Source organism: Sciurus vulgaris, assembly GCF_902686455.1.
Source record: "Sciurus vulgaris genome assembly, contig: HiC_scaffold_289_arrow_ctg1, whole genome shotgun sequence".
NCBI lineage: Eukaryota > Metazoa > Chordata > Mammalia > Rodentia > Sciuridae > Sciurus > Sciurus vulgaris.
The window spans coordinates 264,449-286,820 of NW_027632763.1; the positions used below are offsets into that span (position 1 = coordinate 264,449).

The 22,372-nt window shown below is 38.2% G+C and overlaps 1 long non-coding RNA gene across 4 annotated transcripts in view; it reads right to left on the reverse strand.

Moving 5' to 3' along the window:
* Positions 1-17,447, reverse strand: part of LOC306652567 — a 30,699-nt gene extending 13,252 nt beyond the window's left edge. For 2 of the 4 annotated variants that reach the window (XR_013761471.1, XR_013761472.1), the window contains exons 1-3: positions 4,986-5,523; positions 3,773-3,824; positions 1,838-1,936 (exon numbers count right to left, since the gene is read on the reverse strand). This is a non-coding gene — a long non-coding RNA (uncharacterized lncRNA). The other 2 variants (XR_013761470.1, XR_013761469.1) reach the window with 2 other exon arrangements.
* Positions 17,448-22,372: the final 4,925 nt, after the last annotated feature.

A 22,372-nucleotide genomic window follows, 5' to 3' on the forward strand; every position in this document is an offset into this window, starting at 1 on the left:
AATGATCTACGATGTTGATGCATTACTGGTTGAAGATAATGTCTCCAGAAATATAGAGCATAGAAAAATTTTAGTGAATGTGCAAGATTTAAATTAAGGTAAGATTTAGGTGAATACATCTAATGTTTGAAATTTTTTTATTGTGTATTTACCCAGAGACATGTTTCCTTTGCAAGTTTGGTAGCTATTCTTTCAAAAACAACTCTTTTGTATTTGAAGAAAGAGTGTCTGTAAATTCCCTAGCTGGCTGGAAATCTCAGAGGAGACTGTCTCAGCCCTAAGGGAGCTAGAATTACAGGTGTGTCCCTCTGGACCAAGGACATACTGATATCACTGAGAAGTAATTTTACTGAAACAATAATTCAGAAAAGCACTTGAGAGACACTAAGTATCTCATAATTTATTTGTACTAAGAGCCAGTGGCGATGCAAGGAGACAGAGATGCACTTTTTTCTAGATACTGACATGTATGGATACTTCAATAGTGAGGTGGTCAGCTAGTGACAAGGAATGCTGAAACCATGAAAGATTGCACAGAGACAGGGTTAAAATGGACAGAGTCCATTCATATAGGGAATGGCAAGGAGAATTGAGAGAGGATGTTGCAGGCAGAGAGAGAGGGATAAAAATACAAATGAGGCAGAATTTTCATTATGAAATTACCTATAGAAGTGAAGGTGCAGAAACTTTCATGTTCTAAACAGACCTGATAGTACTATATGCAGTAAAATCATGAGACCAGGATCGTCCTAAAAACCACCAGCAGGTAGATATCAAGACCATATGAATGAATGGTGACAAATAATGAGAAGAAATCAGTAATCTATGAAGTAGATGCTAGATTGATTGGAGGGAATGTTTCCAAAATACAGAGAATAGAAAACTTTCAGTGACCAGTATAGAATAAAGTCTAATTAAAGAACAAAAAAAGAATCTGGGCTACAGGAATGTGAGATGCTGCTTCTGATCATATCTCAAAGTTTCCACTTTATCATGTTAAAAAAAATGGAACAATTGTGAATGTTGCTTTCATTTAACATCTAGTATCTTCTAGGGCAATATATTTTTATGTTGAGAAAACTCATTTAGGATCTTGGTGAGCACTTTTGTGCAACTAGCATATTAACAGCACACATGAGAATTAGATCTGTGGAAGAGGCTCAGTGGGAGAACAACTGATTAGCATGCAATAGAATCTCCCTCATTGTTCACCATTGAGAAGATAAACAAAACACATCAAAGAAATATGAGCAAACATTTCATTGCTCTATGCAAGGATATTCTCGATTTATAAATTTAGAAAATTTCTGGTTAGATAGTGCTTCACTAAATAAGAGATACAATTTATAGGAAAGCAATAAATAAATTATATATGTGTTGAAAAAAGTCACAAGACTCAAATGTTCTGAATCAATCAGGCAGAGATGTTTTGAAAAATTTGCAGTGAAGTATCCAATGGTTAAAAAACAGCCTGCAATGACCATTAACACAAAGATATTAGCATATATACCAATGACAAGATAGAGAATGCTGGAGAGAAGAGTGATCTGTATTCAGAGGAGGAAAGAGGGACCCGGAAAATATCAATGTCAAAGGAGTATGAAAATGTGGCAGCTGGCATCTTGAGGGAATCTTCTCAGAGTCATTTAATCTATTTATGATAAATACATTTCCTGTTTGTCATTTGCCTTATAATTGCTAAGTCCAAAGTTGTGATGAGATTCCAGGGGAAAGTTCACTTGTTTATTCATCTGAGACAGTTTTCTGAGCTACTCAGCTTAGATATGTGTTTAGAATAACTGCTAATACACATTTGGTTGTTTGTGTTTGTTCATACCCATGCTGGCAACAGATGCATCTCCTTTTCCTGTGTCCCCTCATTTCACCACCATCAAGTATCTTGTTGCTCTTTTATGTGAAGTGTGTGGTTCCATATCTGTGAAAAAACAGTTTTATAATGCATAAAGAGTTCAGAAAAGCAGTCCAAAAAAAGTGTTCTGAAAGCCTGCAGAATTATCAGATATCAATAAACCCTTATATTTCATAGTAAATGGTAAATTCACTAAGAGTAACTGTGATGGTGTTTTAGGAATAACCTGCTTCTTGGCTTCTGGTTAAAAATAAATCTGGAGTGGTATTTCATGTATTTGTTCAAGTCTCTCAGGTGATCACAACATTTGCTTTCTTGAGTTCCAAAGATATCTCACTAATATCCTGTTATTCTGGCATGCCAAAGACCCGGTTTTCCAACAGCACACCAATAAAGTACCGATGGAAACAAAACAATTAATAATGATTGTAAGAAGAGTACCAAAGGAAAATTAGCCTTCTTTTAAACAACAAATGCTTCAAAAATCCAAGTTTGCTCACCTCAATGACACGTATGGAATCTTCACACATTGTGGTGCCTACTATATAAGGAGGGGACAAATTGGGAGTGGTGGGTTGCCCTGATTCTTGCAGTCCCCATGGGTAACAATCATCTCTGCAACAAATTTGCATTTGAAAGCAGACAAAGTGAAAAGAGCTGAGGAACATTTTCTCCATTTCATCATAATTCCTGGTTCCTCTCTCATTTCCCCTCCCCTTCAGGTTTTCCAAAGGAAAATCTGAGGTGGGAGCTTGTGTCTTTGCATCTTTCATTCTTTGTATAATTTTTTGCCAGTCCTTCTTGCCTGCCAAACTGACAAATATATCTTAGTCATATACTTTTGCCATCTGATCTTCGGAGTCACTCTCAGTTCTCAAGAGACCTGCTCAGAATAAAAATCAGATTTATGCTTGCACTTGATGTGTTTGTGTCCTGAACTGTAGGAACCAGGAGATATTCTTGTGTATTTCCCAAAAGGACATCCATTCTCTGGCAACAAATGGTGTTTTCTGTAGACCAAAATCAATGGAATCACTTAGAATGTAATGGACATGTTGAAGCCAGTACCTGCTGGGTCAGAAGCTTTGGAACACGGTCTCCAGAGATGATTCCAGTTCACAGTTCCAGTATGAAATTTGTCAGCTTCCAATTCATCTATGTTATTGAGAATGTAGCTCTAGATTCCTTCCTTGGAGGTTCCCTCAAATTAAACTTTGAAGGATCTGTAATCTTTCCAAAGTGAATTTTAGATACCTGTGGATTTAAGGGATTCCGCTTGACTACTCATATGTCTAATTTTCCAGTTGCTATTTCTACCATATATTTTTTTTGTCATAGAGAGTGGCACCATGTTGCAATCATTATTATATATTCCCACTCATTGTTGGCCAATGAACTTAGCTTTGTGGATCAGGTCTTCATGCCTCAATCCATTTTCAAACTGAAAAACTCACCAAGTTTGGGACACAACTATGTTCACTTTCATTCATCTTGAGAACATGAAACTCAAGTTCTTCCAACAGTGTGAAAAAACTGCTCCTTTCCTTTCTCATGTGGGGCTTGAATTTCCCAACCTCTCCTGAGAACCACTGATTCTTTTTCCTTTATGACTCTGTGTACTTACTACAGTTCTCAGTCTTCCTACCCTCTTTTTTCTCTCCTTTTCTTATTTCCAATTTACCTGAGATAAAAGCATACCTTAAAGGAAATTCACCATTCTCTTCTTTAGCAATACCCACAATTAAACCTGTGGCTAAAACCTAATATGTTATGCCACTCCTTACCTTCCCTTTTGTTCAATAGCTAGGTAAAAGATACACCCTTTGAGCATTTACTATATACTAGTGCCCATATTTTTCTTATATTCGCTGCAGCGTACTTTGGATCCTATGCGGTTCTTACCTTATGCATGTCCACAAAAAGCACACACCTCTGCATGTTGCTCAGAGTCACTCTGGAAAGCAATAATAGTGATAATTACTTGCATACAGATTTCATCATCACTCTTTGGGCATCACCATTCTCATATATGTGAAATTATTGGAATTGGAAATAAGAACATTAAATTATGTGCAACAAAAGTGCACAGGAGACACAAGCATATGCAGTCTTGATGAAGCTGAGCTAACCCACTCAGTCCCTTATTTTGTGGTGTTCTTGAGATCATTTAATACATTTTATTTACACGTGGTAAATATTTTTCTGTAAGCTGTGATCATTCTTCAAGTGTATTCTTTCTCCTTGCAGAGATACTGAATGAAACTAGCATGTGTATCATGCTCATTTTCAGACATGATGCTCAGATATAAACAGTACATCAGACCCATCCCCATGACAAACCTGCATATTAAAAGAATCCATGTGTAGCTGTGGAAGAGAAATCCAAGCAAAGGCATGCAAATCCTCCACTTGTTGACACATACAACATGAGAACCAGGAGGCAAAATGACACCTCCAATATTTCATAACATCCCAACAATTGCATCAAAGTACTTTAGTCTAACATTGTGTAAAGAGGTAAGTTAAATAAGCTTAGTAATTCTTTTGCATTCTTAAAGGGAAAGAACATAAACCTGATATTTTTCATAAATTATCAGTAAAGTATGTATTCTGAATGGTTTTGGTTCTATTAACAAGAAGATATGTCTGTTTTGCATTTTTCTCTTCTTTAATCAAGACTCTGGAAATCTTGGAATATGATTTTTTAACCATGGCATGGATGGCAGATAATGTGAAATTCAGTGGTGATCCTTTGGAAATGAAGATGATTTTACATGAATGTATTCATTGGTCATTACTTTTATGTATGTTCCTAGTGTCAACTGATTACTTGTCAGTCTCTTATTTATCTCTCACTATTTAAGGATGTTACACAGTTCAAAACAAAACAGAGTTCTAAAGTATTGGTCCAATTTCTTGAATAAAGTTTATCTTTAATCCACTTTGATTTCTAAAACTATTTTCAGATTCATGACCACTTAAATGTTGTACAATTAAATATGAAAATGTGATGTTGGATGGCCAAAGTGTATTAGATTATGTCATTTGCCCTAATTTACCTCCTGGAAACAAAAGAAGGAAGATATCTGGAATTCAAAATGACATGTATGCATACCTGTTGCTGACTAAATCCAGTTCCATGGTGTCTCTCCTCCACTTCCACTGTTAAAGTGTCCAAGTGTGACCCTCCTGAAACATGCACAGATTTACTTAAACTACCTTATAATATTAATGTTAAAGAAAATTTATCCAAATAAAAAGGAACAGTAACTATAATTCTAAAATTTTATTTTAAATAAAATTTAAAATGATAATTTTAAATTAAGCACGAGTTTAGGTGAATATAGCCATTATTTGAAATATTTAATTGCTGGTGTGTGGGCGTTTATATTTTATGCAGGAACATGTGTGTCCTGTCAAGCACTATAGGAATTATTTCAAACCCCATGTCTTCATATTTGGGACAGAATGTCTGTTAATTTCCTGGTTTGCTGGCAACCTGACTTACACCTTGAGAGGGCTTACGTCTGCCTCTCAAGGACCTGCAATTACAGGTGTGCCCCTCTGAGCCCAGTACATATAGGGGTATAGTTCTACTGATCCAATACTTTAGAACACCACTGAAAGACACTATGTGTCACCATGTACAAGACCTATAACTCACAGGTTGATCCACTCAAGGTGAAAGAAGATTCTGGAGGGAAAAAATACTCAATTTCCAGTGAAACATGAAACATCACACAGTTTACTATCTCTTCCTTCAAATATTAAATTTTAAAAATCCATTTAACCCCATCTATAGTGTTCCCAAAAAGTAATCACATTTATATCTTTATCAATGAACTCCTTTTGCTTTTTTTTATACATTTCTTTGATTTTCTTTATCTTAAATATTTACAAGTTACTTTCTTGTGAAACTTTCATGATTAAGCCTCTTATTCCTGTCAGAACCTGCTTGTGGTTTCAATAGGGATATCTCAGATACTTCCAGTTATCATACTGGGTAATAAAGATGGAACCTGTAAACATTCCTTTTTCTTTCTACTCTATCAGTTCCTGGGCTTGATGGGACAAATTTTACTTCATATCGCTGTCAACAATTTTACTTATTTCCCTTCATATTTGAGTTTGTGATAAGAGCTAGAGTAGACAAAAAATGCCAGGAATGAAGTATTTTCTAGATTAAGATGAATGGAGACTTCAAAAGTGAGATTATCAGCCAGAAGCAGGAAATGCAAAGAGTAGGAAAGGCTGTATATAGAAAAGTTTTTAAATGGAATGGGTTTATCTGATGGTATATGAATTGGGAAGGAGAACTTTCAGAGGATGGCTCAAGCAGAGAAGGGGAGCAAGATACAGAGTGAGGCAGAATTTGCAGTAGGAAAGATTCATAGAAAATTTAAACCCATGTCATTAAATTTGGAGAAAAGTTGTCGATAAATTTCTTGGTGGCTGGAAACTTGACAGAAGCCTGCCTCAGCCTCTCAAGTACATGCAAGTACATGTGTTCCCCTCTGAACCCAGTACATATTGACATCATTCAGGAGTAATTTTACTAGTCCAATACTTCTGAATAACACTTGGGGAGACACTACATGTCTCTCCCCTTAATTGAGTATATGGTAAAATCTAGAGGAATATTGATCTGATTAAATAGGCAGTTAAGTTTCGATTGGCAAAAGGATTTTTGCAATGACTATTAATACAAACACATTGGTAAGTATACCAATGTCAAAATGCAGAATGCTGGAGAGCATACTCATCTGTATTCAGAGGAGGAAAGAAGTTTCCTTATAAATTCAATGTCAAAGCTGAATTAAAATTAAAATGTGGCAGCACATATCTCAATTGAATCCTTCAGAATCATTTAATCCATTTAATTTTAAGTACATATTGTGTCCCCCATTTCCCTTACAATCAATAAGTCCAAATTGTGATAAGATTCCAGGGGAAGGTACATTTATTTGCTCATCAAAGAGAGTTTTCTGAACTAATTAGCTCAGATGTATGTGTTTAGGATAACAACAAATATGCATGTGCATGTTTGTGTTTGTTTATACCCAAGTGAAAAAGTGGTGCATCTTCTTTTCTTATATTCTCTGTTTTATCCAACATCAAGTTCCTTTTTCCTCTCTTGTGTGAAAATAGTGTGTTCATATCTATAAGAAAATGTACAAGAAAACAGCTTGCAGAATTATCAGATATCAATAAATTGAGTTTCAAAGAAATTTTTATATACACTATGAGTAACAGTGTTGTTATTTGAGGGATAAACTACATAAAGCATTCTGCTTAGAATAATGTATCTAGTGTGACATAACTTGGCAGCTTTTCAAGTATTTTCATCAGAGGGCTAGTTGACCACACCGTTTTCCACCTATATATCAGAATTTTTCTAGTAAACTATGTCTTCCTGACACACCTATGAACATGGTTTCACTGCAGTGCACTAATAGACAAATACAATAATATTATTGAGAATATTTAAAATACTAACAAAATATTAGCTGCCTTTAAAAATCAATGCTTCAAAAATTCTAGGTTGCTCATCTGAATGACTCATATTGACACCTTACATATGGTGGTGCCTACTAGATATCAAAGGGAGAAATTTGTAGCTGCTTCTTCCAGTCCCTTCTGGTTTTTATTTTTTTTTATTTATTTATTTATTTTTTTATTTTATTGTAAACAAATGGGATACATGTTGCCTCTCTGTTTGTACATGGCGCAAAGGCATACCATTTGTGTAATCATAAATCCACATACAATAATGTTGTTTGATTCATTCTGTTATTTTTTCCCCTTCCCCCCACCCCTCCCACCCCTCCTTACCCTCTATACAGTGCTTTCTTCCTCCATACTTGCCCCCCTCCCTAACCCTAACTCTAACCCTAACACTAACCCTTCCCTCCCCCCATTATGTGTCATCCTCCACTTATTAGCGATATCATTCGTCCCTTGTCTTTTTGAGATTGGCTTATCTCACTTAGCATGATATTCTCCAATTTCATCCATTTGCCTGCAAATGCCATAATTTTGTCATTCTTTATGGCTGAGTAATATTCCATTGTGTATATATACCACAGTTTCTTTATCCACTCGTCAATTGAAGGGCATCTAGGTTGGTTCCATAGTCTGGCTATTGTGAATTGAGCAGCTATGAACATTGATGTGGCTGTATCTCTGTAGTATGCTGATTTTAGATCCTTTGGGTATAGGCCAAGGAGTGGGATAGCTGGGTCAAATGGAGGGTCCATTCCAAGTTTTCTAAGGAATCTCCACACTGCTTTCCAGAGTGGCTGCACTAATTTGCAGCCCCACCAGCAATGTATGAGTGTACCTTTCTCCCCACATCCTCGCCAACACCTGTTGCTTGTATTTTTGATAATCGCCATTCTAATTGGGGTGAGATGGAATCTTAGGGTGGTTTTGATTTGCATTTCTCTTTTTACTAGAGATGTTGAACATTTTTTCATATGTTTATTGATTGCTTGTACATCTTCTTCTGTGAAGTGTCTGTTCATTTCCTTAGCCCATTTGTCGATTGGATTATTTGTATTCTTGGTGTAGAGTTTTTTGAGTTCTTTATAGATTCTGGAGATTAGTGCTCTATCTGATGTATGATTGGCAAAGATATTCTCCCACTCTGTAGGCTCTTTCTTCACATTACTGATAGTTTCCTTTGCTGAGAGAAAGCTTTTTAGTTTGAATCTATCCCAGTTATTGATTCTTGCTTTTATTTCTTGTGCTATGGGAGTCCTGTTGAGGAAGTCTGGTCCTAGGCCGACATGTTGAAGATCGGGACCTACTTTTTCTTCTATAATCTGCAGAGTCTCTGGTCTGATTCCAAGGTCCTTAATCCATTTTGAGTTGAGTTTTGTGCAGGGTGAGAGATATGGGTTTAGTTTCATTCTGTTGCATAAGGTTTTCCAGTTTTCCCAGCACCATTTGTTGAAGAGGCTATCTTTTCTCCATTGCATATTTTTGGCGCCTTTGTCTAGTATTAGAAAGTTGTATTTATTTGGGTTTGTGTCCGTGTCCTCTATTCTGTACCATTGATCTACCTGTCTATTTTGGTACCAGTACCATGCCGTCCTTGTTACTATTGCTTTGTAATAAAGTTGAAGTTCGGGTATTGCGATACCCCCTGCTTCATTTTTCCTGCGAAGGATTGCTTTAGCTATTCTGGGTTTCTTATTCTTCCAGATGAATTTCATGATTGCTTGCTCTATTTCTGTAAGGTACGTCATTGGGATTTTAATTGGGATTGCATTGAATCTGTATAGCACTTTTGATAGTATGGCCATTTTGACAATATTAATTCGGCCTATCCAAGAACATGGGAGATCTTTCCATCTTCTAAGGTTTTCTTCGATTTCTTTCTTTAGTGTTCTGTAGTTCTCATTGTAGAGGTCTTTTACCTCTTTTGTGAGATTGATTCCCAAGTATTTTATTTTTTTCGATGCTATGGTGAATGGGGTAGTTTTCATAATTTCTCTTTCTGAGGATTCCTCACTTATGTATAAAAATGCATTGGATTTATGAGCATTGATCTTGTAACCTGCCACTTTACTGAATTCACTTATGAGTTCTAACAGTTTTCTGGTGGAATTTCCTGGTTCCTCTAAGTATATAATCATATCATCCGCAAATAGGGATAGTTTGAGTTCTTCTTTTCCTATTCGTATTCCTTTAATTTCCTTGGTCTGTCTAATTGCTCTGGCTAGAGTCTCAAGAACGATATTGAATAGGAGTGGTGAAAGAGGGCATCCCTGTCTTGTTCCAGTTTTTAGGGGGAATGCTTTCAGTTTTTCACCGTTTAGAATGATATTAGCCATGGGCTTAGCATAGATGGCCTTTACAATGTTAAGGAATGTTCCCACTATCCCTATTTTTTCTAGTGTTTTGAGCATGAAGGGGTGTTGTATTTTATCAAATGCTTTTTCTGCATCTATTGAAATAATCATGTGGTTCTTGACTTTAAGTCTATTGATATGGTGAATTACATTTATTGATTTCTGGATGTTGAACCAACCTTGCATCCCTGGGATAAAACCCACTTGATCGTGGTGCACTATCTTTTTAATATATTTTTGTATGCGATTTGCTAAAATTTTATTGAGAATTTTTGCGTCAATGTTCATTAATGATATCGGTCTGAAATTTTCTTTCCTCGATTTATCTCTGTCTGGCTTGGGTATCAGGGTAATATTGGTTTCATAGAATGAGTTTGGGAGGGTACCCTCCTCTTCTGTTTCATGGAATACTTTGAGAAGTATTGGAATGAGCTCTTCTTTAAAGATTTTGTAGAACTCAGCTGAGAACCCATCTGGCCCTGGACTTTTCTTTGTTGGTAGGCTTTTGATGACCTCTTCTACTTCATTACTTGAAATTGATCTATTTAAATTTTGTATGTCCTCCTCGTTCAATTTAGGCAATTCATATGTCTCTAGAAACCTGTTGATGTCTTCGAAATTTTCTATTTGGTTAGAATATAGATTTTCAAAATAGCTTCTAATTATGTTTTGTATTTCAATCGTGTCTGTTGTGATATTTCCTTGTTCATTCCGAATTTTGGTGATTTGGGTTTTCTCTCGTCTTCTCTTTGTTAGAGTGGCTAAGGGTTTATCAATTTTGTTTATTTTTTCAAAGAACCAACTATTTATTTTGTCAATTTTTTGTATAGTTTCTTTTGTTTCAATTTCGTTGATTTCAGCTCTGAGTTTAACTATTTCCTGTCTTCTACTACTTTTGGTGTTGGTCTGTTCTTCTTTTTCTAGGGCTTTGAGCTGAAGTGTTAGGTTGTTTATTTGTTGATTTTTACTTCTTTTATTGAATGCGCTCCATGAAATAAATTTTCCTCTAAGTACTGCTTTCATAGTATCCCAAAGATTTTGATATGATGTTTCTTTGTTCTCATTTACCTCTAGGAATTTTTTAATTTCCTTCCTAATATCTTCTGTTATCCATTCATCATGTAATAGCATATTGTTTAATCTCCAGGTGTTGGAGTAGCTTCTGTTTTTTACTCTTTCATTTATTTCTAACTTCAAACCATTATGATCTGATAGAATACAAGGTAGTGTCTCTATCTTCTTGTATTTGCTTACATTAGCTTTGTGGCATAATATATGGTCTATTTTAGAGAAGGATCCATGTGCTGCTGAGAAGAAAGTGTATTCGCTCTTGGTTGGATGGTATATTCTATAAATGTCCGTTAAGTCTAAATTATTGATTGTGTTATTGAGATCTATGGTTTCTTTGTTCAATTTTTGTTTGGAAGATCTGTCCAGTGGTGAGAGAGGCGTGTTAAAATCACCTAGTATTATTGTGTTATGGTCTATTTGGTTTCTGAAATTGAGAAGGATTTGTTTGACATACATGGATGAGCCACTGTTTGGGGCACAGATGTTTATGATTGTTATGTCTTGCTGATTTATGGTTCCCTTAAGCAGTATGTAATGTCCTTCTTTATCCCTTTTGACTAGTTTTGACTTGAAGTCCACCTTATCTGAAATGAGGATGGATACCCCAGCTTTTTTGCTGAGTCCATGTGCATGATATGTTTTCCCCCATCCTTTCACCTTTAGTCTATGTGTATCTCTTTCTACGAGGTGAGTCTCTTGCAGGTAACATATTGTTGGATCTTTCTTTTTGATCCAATCTGCCAGTCTATGTCTTTTGATTGATGAGTTCAGGCCATTAATATTCAGGGTTATTATTGAGATGTGATTAGTATTCCTGGTCATTTGGTTCATTTTTTTATTATTTATTTATTTATTTATTTATTTATTTATTTATTTATTTATTTATTTTGAGACAACTTGGTTCTTCCTTTATTTGACAATTCCTTTAGGATGGTTCCTCCCATTGCTGATTTGTTTCTTTGTTTTTCATCTCTTCCTCATGGAATATTTTGCTGAGAATGTTCTGTAATGCTGGCTTTCTTTTTGTAAATTCTTTTAGCTTTTGTTTATCATGGAAGGATTTTATTTCATCATCAAATTTGAAGGTAAGTTTTGCTGGGTATAAGATTCTTGGTTGGCATCCATTTTCTTTCAGGACTTGAAAAATGTTGTTCCAGGCCCTTCTAGCTTTTAGGGTCTGGATTGAAAAATCTGCTGATATCCGTATTGGTTTCCCCCTGAATGTAATTTGATTCCTCTCTCTTGCGGCCTTTAAAATTCTGTCTTTATTTTGTATGTTGGGCATTTTCATTATAATGTGCCTTGGTGTGGGTCTGTTGTAATTTTGTATATTTGGAGTCCTATAAGCCTCTTGTACTTGATCTTCCATTTCATTCTTCAGATTTGGGAAATTTTCTGATAGTATTTCATTGAATAGATTGTTCATTCCTTTGGTCTGTTTCTCTAAGCCTTCCTCAATTCCAATAATTCTCAAATTTGGCCTCTTCATGATATCCCATAGTTCTTGGAGATTCTGTTCATGATTTCTTACCATCTTCTCTGTTTGTTCAACTTTGTTTTCAAGGTTAAATATTTTATCTTCAATGTCTGATGTTCTGTCTTCCAGGTGTTCTATTCTATTGGTTATGCTTTCTATGGAGTTCTTAATTTAGTTTATTGTGTCCTTCATTTCAAGGATTTCTGTTTGGTTTTTTTTCAATATCTCTAACTCTTTATTGAAGTGATCTTTTGCTTCCTGTATTTGCTCTTTTAACTGTCAATTGGTGCAATCATTCAGTGCCTGCATTTGCTCTTGCATCTCGTCATTTGCTTCCCTGAGCATTTTAATTATGTACATTCTGAACTCCCTTTCTGTCATTTCTTCTGCCATGCTGTCGTTGGGTTTCATTGATGTAACATCTAGATTTGTTTGCAGCATTTTCTTTCCTTGTTTTCTCATATTGTTCAGGTATCAGTTGACCGCTGTGATATTGCAGATTTCCTCTATTGTCTTATAATATCCCTGAATATTTCTCTTATATCCCCTTGTAGTCTTCAGTAGCCTGAAATCTTGGAGAAAGTTAATAATGCAGTGCTCCACAAGGGAGCTGACTCCCTAGGGGTGGTGGCCTTCTGGTGGGGTATATTCCCTGCTAGTGGGCAGAGGTACCTTCACTTGCTGATGAATGGTCATCCAGAAGGGAAGTAGGTTGTGGGCTGATGCAAGACCAGTTTGGGCCTGTGTCTCTGATTTTACGGTCCTTTTGGGAGAACCTCACCCAACAGGGAGGAGTCACCTGGTGGGGAGGTCTCGCTGGTCGGTTTTCCTCCCAGAGGTTCCGTTCAATTCACAACTACTGCCTGGGCTGGTCAGCCTTCTTCTGCAATGTTCCCAGGGACCCGGACCTACCTCCTGGGCCTGGAAGCCTCACCCTTCGCAAACGAATCTCCTTCGGCTGCCTCTCCTCAGAGAAGCTGCCTGCAGTCCTGGAGCCTTCGCTCCGCCCCTCAGTTTGTCTGTGGGGCCCTTCCACCAAGAAGCCGTCTAGGACCCTGCTCTGCACTTTTCGCCTGGCTATGCGGCCCCTCCTCTGAGCAGCCACCTGGAGCCCCTTACAATCGCTCCGAGTCCCAGTGACCCGCCACACGCCTTTTCCTCCGGCAGCCACCTGTTGTTCCGTGCGGTCGCTCTAAGACCAAGTGACCCACCACGCACCACTTTCTCCACCAGGCAGTCACCCAGAGATCTGGTGCGTCACGAGTCCCAAGAACTCACTGTGCACCTTCTTGTCCCGACTGCCTCCCGTAGCCCTGGTGCAGTCACTTCGAGCCCAAGCACCCCGCCGCGCTCCTCCTCCTTCTCCAGACAACCCCCCTATGTTCAGGAGCGGATGCTCTGGGACCAAACCACTCACCACGCTGTTCCACCGGATAGCCGCCCAGAGCCCTGGCACAGCTGCTCCAATTCCAAGCGACGTGCCGAGCCCGTATTTCTCCTTCTCCTCTGGGCAGCCCCCTGTGTTTAGGGGTGGTCACGTTCAGTCCAAACAGCTCACCAAGAACCTTCTCCTTTGGGCAGCCTCCCAGAGCGCGGGTGGGTTGCGCCGAGTCCAAGCGCTGTGGTGAACAGCCACCTCTTCAATGCTCCCAGCTGTCTGCGATCACTGCTCCGGCGGGGGGAGGGGCGCCTCGCCGGCAGTTCTACTTTGCAAAGATCCCTGCTTTCGGGGCTACCGTCCTGTCCGGGGGCTACCGCCCCGTCCGGGATGCCTGCCCAGTGGGAAACACTCACCCGGCTGCTTTGAGTTGGTCCCAAGTCTCTCAATATCTCCTTTTCTTGAGTCCTGAGTCCACGCTGCTCCTCCGGATAGCCGCCCGGAGCCCTGGCGCAGCTGATCCAATTCCAAGCGACGTGCCGAGCCCGTATTTCTCCTTCTCCTCTGGGCAGCCCCCTCTTCAATGCTCCCAGCTGTCTGCGATCACTGCTCCGGCGGGGGGAGGGGCGCCTCGCCGGCCGTTCTACTTTGCAAAGATCCCTGCTTTTGGGGCTACCGCCCCGTCCAGGACTCCTGCCCGGTCCGGGACGCCTGCCCAGTGGGAGACTCTCGCCCGGCTGCTTTGAGTTGGTCCCAAGGCTCTCTATATCTCCTCTTCTTGAGTCCTGAGTCCTGGAGCAACACGAAATGCAGCCACCCTCTAGTCCGCCATCTTGAATCAGCCCCCTTCTGGTTTTAATCATCTCTGGACCAGGAAAAGTTTCACAGATAAACTGAATAGAGTTGAATAGCATTATCTCCATTTCCTCATTTTTCCTAAACTGCTTCAGTCCTCCATCATTTTCCTTTCTCTTTACCTTTAGAGTTGGGAACTTGATTCTTTCAATTTTACATTCTTTGTTTGAATTAGCTCCACTTTTTCTTGCCTGCCAACTTAGAAAACTGATCTTAGCTATATAATTTCTTCATCTTTTGTTGCTGCCCGTAGCAACAACCCTGTGGATATTTGTTACCGCCTGCAGCAACAATCTCCTGGGTATTTATCGGAGGTGGACTGGAAATAAACTACTTCTATTCCTGAGCTGCTTCCTTGCTTGCTTGCCTATTCTCTAGCTTATAGAGGAAGAGAAGCTTGCTTGATTTTAGAGGAAGAGAGGCTTTGAGAGGAAGAAAGACTTTGCTTACAGGAAAAGAGACTTGCTACGCTTTCAGAGATCTATTTTTTCTTAGAGTTCTGCTGCTGCTTCTTAGAGGTGCATCCTGCATCCTGCGAACTAAAGGTGCTACAGGTGCGTGCTAAAGGTGCTGTCTATTAGAGGTACTTCTTAGTGGTGCATCCCGTGTACTGCAACCTGTGATCTGCAACCTAGAGGTGTATTCTTAGTCCTCTACTCTGCAATCTGCCATCTGCCTTCTGCTTTTTGCCTACTGCTGCTGCTGCTTTTTGCCTTCTGCCTACTGCCTGCTTATATTCCCTCCAGGAGGCAGAGGGTAGGGCCACGCCAGTTTAGCAAATATCAGGCAAGGAGCCAGCTGCCCAATCATGGCAAAGATCAAAATGAGTAGGCATGAGCAGGAGCACTTGGGAACACATATGCATGCATTGTGTGTGTGGACTCACTTGAATACGGCCAATGATAAATAACCTGATTGTGTCTATGTTAACCGACTTCCTCACCGCTGATGTGATCAAAACAACTTCTGGCTGTCTGCCAGGTGCCATCTTGGCATAGTCTGCATGGCATAGCCCCCAACAATCTTTGTCTTTTGAGTCCTTCCCAATTCCCAAGAAAATATTCTCAGAATGAAAGATTTATGCTTGCACTTGATCTGCTTGTGTCCTGAACTGTAGAAACTGATATCATTTCCTTTTTATTTCCCAAAAGGACATCCATTCCCTGACTCCAAAACATGTTGTCTGTGAACAGTATATTTGAAATCATCTTAGAATTTAATGGACATGTAATTCAAAGACCTGCTGAGTCAGAATGAGCTTTTGAATATCATTTTGAAGGGATGATTTCTCACAGTTTCAGATTTCTAGTGTGAACTTTGTCAGTTTTCAATTTGTGTAGGTTAATTTGAATGTAGCTCTGAATTTCTCCTGCGGCTGTCCCCTCAAATAAAATGTTGAAGTATATGTAATCTTTCCAAAGAGAATGTTAGAAATCTTTTTGGGGAATGCCCCATAACAATTCATACTCCTATTACTCCGTTTGCTGTTTCTGCCCTATATTTTTGTCCTAGGTAGTAGGAACATGTTGTCTATCATTAAATTGTATATATTCCTAATCATTTATGGTAAATGAACTTAGCTCTTTTGGGATCAGGTCTTCTCTCCTCAATTCATTTCCAAGTGTGAGAAAGTTTGACTCTCTCCTTCACTCATCTTTGGAACTTGAACCAAAAATTCTTCCCACAGTTTAAAAACTCTGTTCTTTTCCTTTCTCATACATGGCTTGAATTTTCAACACTCTACTAAGTTCCACTACTTTTTTTTCCTTTTTCAACTCCTTGTTCTCATTAAGATTCTCAATGTTCATTCCCTCTTCTCTCCTTTTCCTTATTTCCAACTTTCCTGTGATGGAAGCATATATCAAATGCAACTCAAAATTCAGTTCCTTTAGCAATACCACCAATTTAACCTGTGGCTGAAACCTAATAGTTTTGCCTCCTATTTTCTTATGATAATTGATAGGTACCTTCCTTAAATAATTACAACATACTATTGCTCATTATTTAAGGCACATTCACTTTAAAGTATTTTTAATCATATATGGTTCATATATAACACATGTCTATTTATTCCCTTCTTTACTTTTGGATGAAACTCACCAGATATATAGGAAGCACACACCTCTGGATGTTGCTCAGAGCCACTCTGGTAAAAATAATGGCAATAATTAGATGCATATAGATTTAATCATCACCCTTTAGACATCACCATGTTTCTACTTGTGAAATCATGAGAATCAGAAGTTATAACATTATATCTTTTGCACCATAATTTCCAGAAGAAATACTTTCTAATACACTCCAGATGAAACTGAGTTTCTCTTTTTATCTGGCTACTGGTGGGGTAAATCAAGATGGATGAAATAGGAAAAGTGTTCCCTGATAACAAACTCACTTAAGCGGATATGTCTAAAACATCTTACATCAGTGCTTAAGTAGCCCATTTTGCATTCCTCAGAAAGTCTATGAACACAATAAAATGTATTTAAATCTCTTTTGTGAAATGTACTTGATGTTGTACAGCATTCAACATTTTAAACACTGGAGGACCAAATTTTTAGAGGTAAATATGATACTTGATGTGATAAGTTTCAATTCTGTCACTTTATCTAAGAGTGAAACACTGATTCACTTGCTTCATTTAAATCATTAGGGCATTCCAAAATTTACTGACTTTCAGCAAAATATTTACTGAGTCAAAAACACATTAAAGTATATTTAGCACAGGAAATGCATCTACATTTTAATTGGACATATGAGCACACTCAGTTTGAGTATGCAACACTTTTCATTGAAGAAAGAATTAGAAGGAATTCTATGGCCATGGAGCCCAGCACTGACACCTGCCCCATTCTGCAGTCTGTGCTGCAGCTGACCATCTATAAGCACATGGGTTCGCCACTGCCTGCTAACATGGTTTATTCCTGACTTGGAGACCACCATTCCGAGTGGGGCAGCACCCTTCTTGGGACACTGTATTATGAAGTTCCTCTCAGGCATCAGGCTACTGAAGACTAGGAGGTTTGAACACTACAGAATAGTCTTATTGTAGAATTTTTTATTATTAACCTTATTATGATTATTCCTAGTATACCTATCATTCCTACTTCTACTTTCTTTTATTAATATTTTTATTATTCTTTCTACTTTCCTCTTATCTATCTGTTTCCTTGGAGACTCTTTCTCCCTTTTCTCAGGCTAGCAACTAATTTCTTTTAATTCTGCTTTCACTATTACTACCACATAGTACCTCTATAGACTCACTTCTTATCTAATTAGTGTTATATTCTACACCCCTCCCCATCTTCTTTGTCTACCATTAGAAATTGTGGTCCTTATTGCAAACCTATTGGTTATGCCATAAACAATAATTGAACTCATCACCTCTGTTTATTAAGACAACATGGTTAATATCTTAATAGGGACTCTTTGGGTTAAGAATGCATATTGTTTGTATTGTGTGCTGCTCATATTGATCTCTCACTTCAAGGTGAGGTATTAGAAACCTACAGGGACACTATAAGTCTATAGGGGCAAAACTGCCATGCCTTGGATTCACACTGCTAGAGGGGAAGATACATGAACAACATGAGAAAACAAGGGAAGAAAGTGTCCCAAACAAACCTAGATAGTATATAAATAGAATCCAATGATATCATGGCAGAAGAAATGTCAGAAGGGGATTCAGAATGTATAAAATTCAAATGATCTCAGAAACAATGCGATAACAGAACAAATGCAGGCAATGAAAGATCACACTAATAAAGTCCAAAGAGCAAATGCAGGAAGCAAAAAATCATTTCAGTAAAGAGAAATTCTGAAACAAAAAACTGAAATCCTTGAAATGAAGGAAACAATAAACCAAATTAAAAACTCAACAGAAAGCATAATCAACAAGCTAGATCACTTGGAAGACAGAACCTCAGACATTGAAGACAAAATATTTATTCTTGAAAACAAAGTTGACAGAGGAGAAACATGGTAAGAAATCATAGACAGAACTTCCAGAATTATGGGCTATCATGAAAAGACCAAATTTAAGAATTATTGGGATTAAGGAAGGCACAGAGATACAAATCAAATGAATGAATAATCTCTGCAATGAAATAATAACAGAAAATATTCCAAATCTGAAGAAATGGAAAATCAAATACAAGAGGCTTACAGGGCACCAAATGTACAAAATTATAATTGATCCACACCAAGGCACATTATAATGAAAATTCCTAAAGTACAAAATAAAGATAGAATTTTAAAGGCTGCAAGAGAGAATTATCAGATTACATAAAAGGCAAAAACCAACATAGGTATCAGCAGATTTCTCAATCCAGACCCTAAAAGCTAGAAGGGCTTGGAACAACATATTTCAAGTTCTGAAAGAAAATGGATGCCAACCAAGAATCTTCTGTCCACCAAACAAACCTTCAGATTTGAAGACAAAATAAAATTCTTCCATGATAAACAAAAGCTAAAAGAATTTACAAAAAAAGCTAAAAGAATTTACAGAAAGCCTGCCCTATAGAACATTCTCAGCAAAATATTTCACGAGGAAGAAATGAAAAACAAAAATATGTCAGTAAATGGAGAAATTATTCTAAAGAAATAGCCAATTAAAGTAGAAACCAGGTCAAGCTAAAAACCAAAAATAAGCCAAAATGACCAGGAATACAAGTCAAATCTCAATAATAACCTTGAATGTTAATGACCTAAACCGATCAATCAAAATACACAGACTGGCAGATTGGATTAAAAAGAAAGATCCAACAAAATGCTGCCTCCAAGAGATTTATCTCAGAAAATGATACCTACAGACTAAAGGTGAAAGGATGGGAGAAAACACCACATGCACAGACTCAGTATAAAAAGCAGGGGTTTTCATCCTCATATCAGATAAAGTGAACGTCAAGTCAAAGTTAGTCAAAAGGGATAAAGAAGGATATTTTATACTGCTTAAGGGAAGCATAAATCAGCAAGACATAATAATCATAAATATTTATGCCTCAAAATGGTGCATCCTTGTACATTAAACAAATTCTTCACAATTCCAGGAACTAAATAGACCACAACACAATAATACTAGGTGACTTTAACACACCTCTCTCACAATTGGACAGATCTTCCAAACAAAAATTGAACAAAGAAGCCATAGAACTCAATAACACAATCAATAATTTAGACTTAACAGACATGTAGAATATTCCATCCACCTATGAGTGAATACATTTTCTTAGCAGCACATGGATCCTTCTCTAAAATAGACCATATGTTATGTCACAAAACAACTCATAGAAAATACAAAAAAAAAATAGAGATACTTCCTTATATTCTATTAGATCATAAAGGAATGAAATTAGAAATCAGGCAGATCCAAGATGGCGGACTAGAGGGTGACTGCATCTCCGTCACTCCAGAACCCAGGATTCAAGAAGGGGAGGCAATGAGAGACTCGGATTAACATATAGCCGCAGGGTGAGTCTCTCCCACTAGGTGAAGCTCGGCCCAGGCGGCAGGTCCGGACAGAGGCAGCTTCTTGGAGTAGGGCAGGGCAGGTAGAGTCTTCCCCAAGGAGCCTGCTCCCTCCAGTGGCAGGCTCCTTCCACAGCCAGCTTCTCGGAGCAGGCCGTCCAGTGAGAGCCTTTCTGCCCAGAGCCAGCTCCATGTCCCGGATCCAGTGGTGAGCCCCGGCCGGCAGGCAGCTTCTGGGACCAGGGCAGGGCAGCCAGAGACTTCCCCAAGCAGCCCTGCTCCCTCTGGCGGCAGGCTCCTTCCACAGCCAGCTTCTTGGAGCAGGCTGGCCAGTGAGAGCCTTAGCGCACAGAGACAGCCCCAAGCCCTGGAACCAGTAGCGGGCTACGAGCAGCTTTCTTCGAAAGCACTGCATTATCAAGTTACTCCAAGACTTCAGGCTACTGAAGGCTAGGAGGTGATATACTGGAAATCTACAGGGACACTATAAGCCAAAGAGGAAATGTGCAATATCTCAGAGTCCCACTGATATCTGACCATTATGAGAAAACAAGGGAAGAAAATGTCCCAAACAAACGATACTATATCAATAAAAGCCAATGACAGCACAGCAGAAGAAATGTCAGAAAGGGAGTTCAGAATGTACATAATTAAAACAGTCAGGGAAGCAAACAAGGAGATGAAAGAGCAAATGCAGGCATTAAATGATCACACCAATCAACAGTTAAAAGAGCAAATATGGGAAGCAAGAGATCATTTCAATAAAGAGTTAGTGATAATGAAAAAAACAAACAAACAGAAAACCTTGAAATGAAGGAAACAATAAACCAAGTTAAAAACTCCATAGAAAGCATAACCAATAGGATAGAACACCTGGAAGACAGAACCTCCAATATTGAAGACAAAATATTTAATCTTGAAAACAAAGTTGACCAAACAGAGAGGCACATTATTATGAAAATATCTAACATACAAAATAAAGACAGAATTTTAAAGGCCGCGAGAGAAAAAAATCAAATTACATTCAAGGGGAAACCAATAAAGATATCAGCAGATTTTTCAATCCATATCCTAAAAGGTAGAAGGGCCTGGAACAACATTTACCAAGCCCTGAAAGAAAATATATGCCAACCAAGAATCTTATACCCAGCAAAACTTACTTTCAGATTTGACGACGAAATAAGATCCTTCCATGATAAACAAAAGCTAAAAGAATTTACAAAAAGAAAGCCAGCATTTCAGGATATTCTCAGCAAAATATCCCATGAGGAAGAAATGAAAAACAATGATGCAAATCAGCAATGGGAGGAACTAGGCTAAAGGAATAGCCAAATAAAGGAGAAACCAAATCATGTCAAAAAACAAAAATGAGTTAAATGACTGGGAATACAAATCATATCACAATAATATCCCTGAATGTTAATGGCCTGAACTCATCAATCAAAAGACATAGACTGGCAGATTGGATTAAATAGAAAAATCCAACAATACGCTACCTGCAAGAGATTCATCTCATAGAAAGAGATACCCACAGACTAAAGGTGAAAGGATGGGAAAAAGCATATCATGCACATGGACACATCAAAAAAGCTGGAGTGTCTATCCTCATTTCAGATAATGTGGACTTCAAGCCAAAACTAGTCAGAAGGGATAAAGAAGGGCATTTCACACTGCTTAAGGGAAGCATAAATCAGCAAGACATAACAATCATAAATATCTATGCCCCGAACTTTGGCTCATCCATGTACATCAAACAAATCCTTCTCAAGTCCAGAAATCAAATAGACCACAACACAATAATACTAGGCAATTTTAACACACCTCTCTCACCACTGGATAGATCTTCCAAACAAAAATTGAATAAAGAAACCATAGATCGCAATAACACAATCAACAATTTCGATTTAACAGACATATACAGAATATACCATCCAACAAAGAACGAATACACTTTCTTCTCAGAAGCACACGGATCCTTCTCTAAAATAGACCATATTTTATGCCACAAAGCTACTGTTAGCAAATACAAGACGATAGAGATACTACCTTGTATTCTATCAGATCATAATGGATTGAAATTAGAAATAAATGACAGAATAAAAAAACAGAAACTTCTCCAATACCTAGTATTAAATAATATGCTATTATATGATGAATGGATAACAGAAGACATCAGGAGGGAATAAAAAAAATTATTAGAAGTAAAGAGAACAAAGACACATGATATCAAAATCTCTGGGACACTATGAAAGCAGTACTTAGAGGAAGATTTATTTCATTGGGTGTGGCTTAGTAGAGTGCGACAGGGCAGATAGCGTCTCCCCCAGGCAGCTCGGTGCAGTCTGGCGGTGGGCTCCGCCCACAGGGACAGATCCTCCAGCCTCTCGGAACAGGCCTCC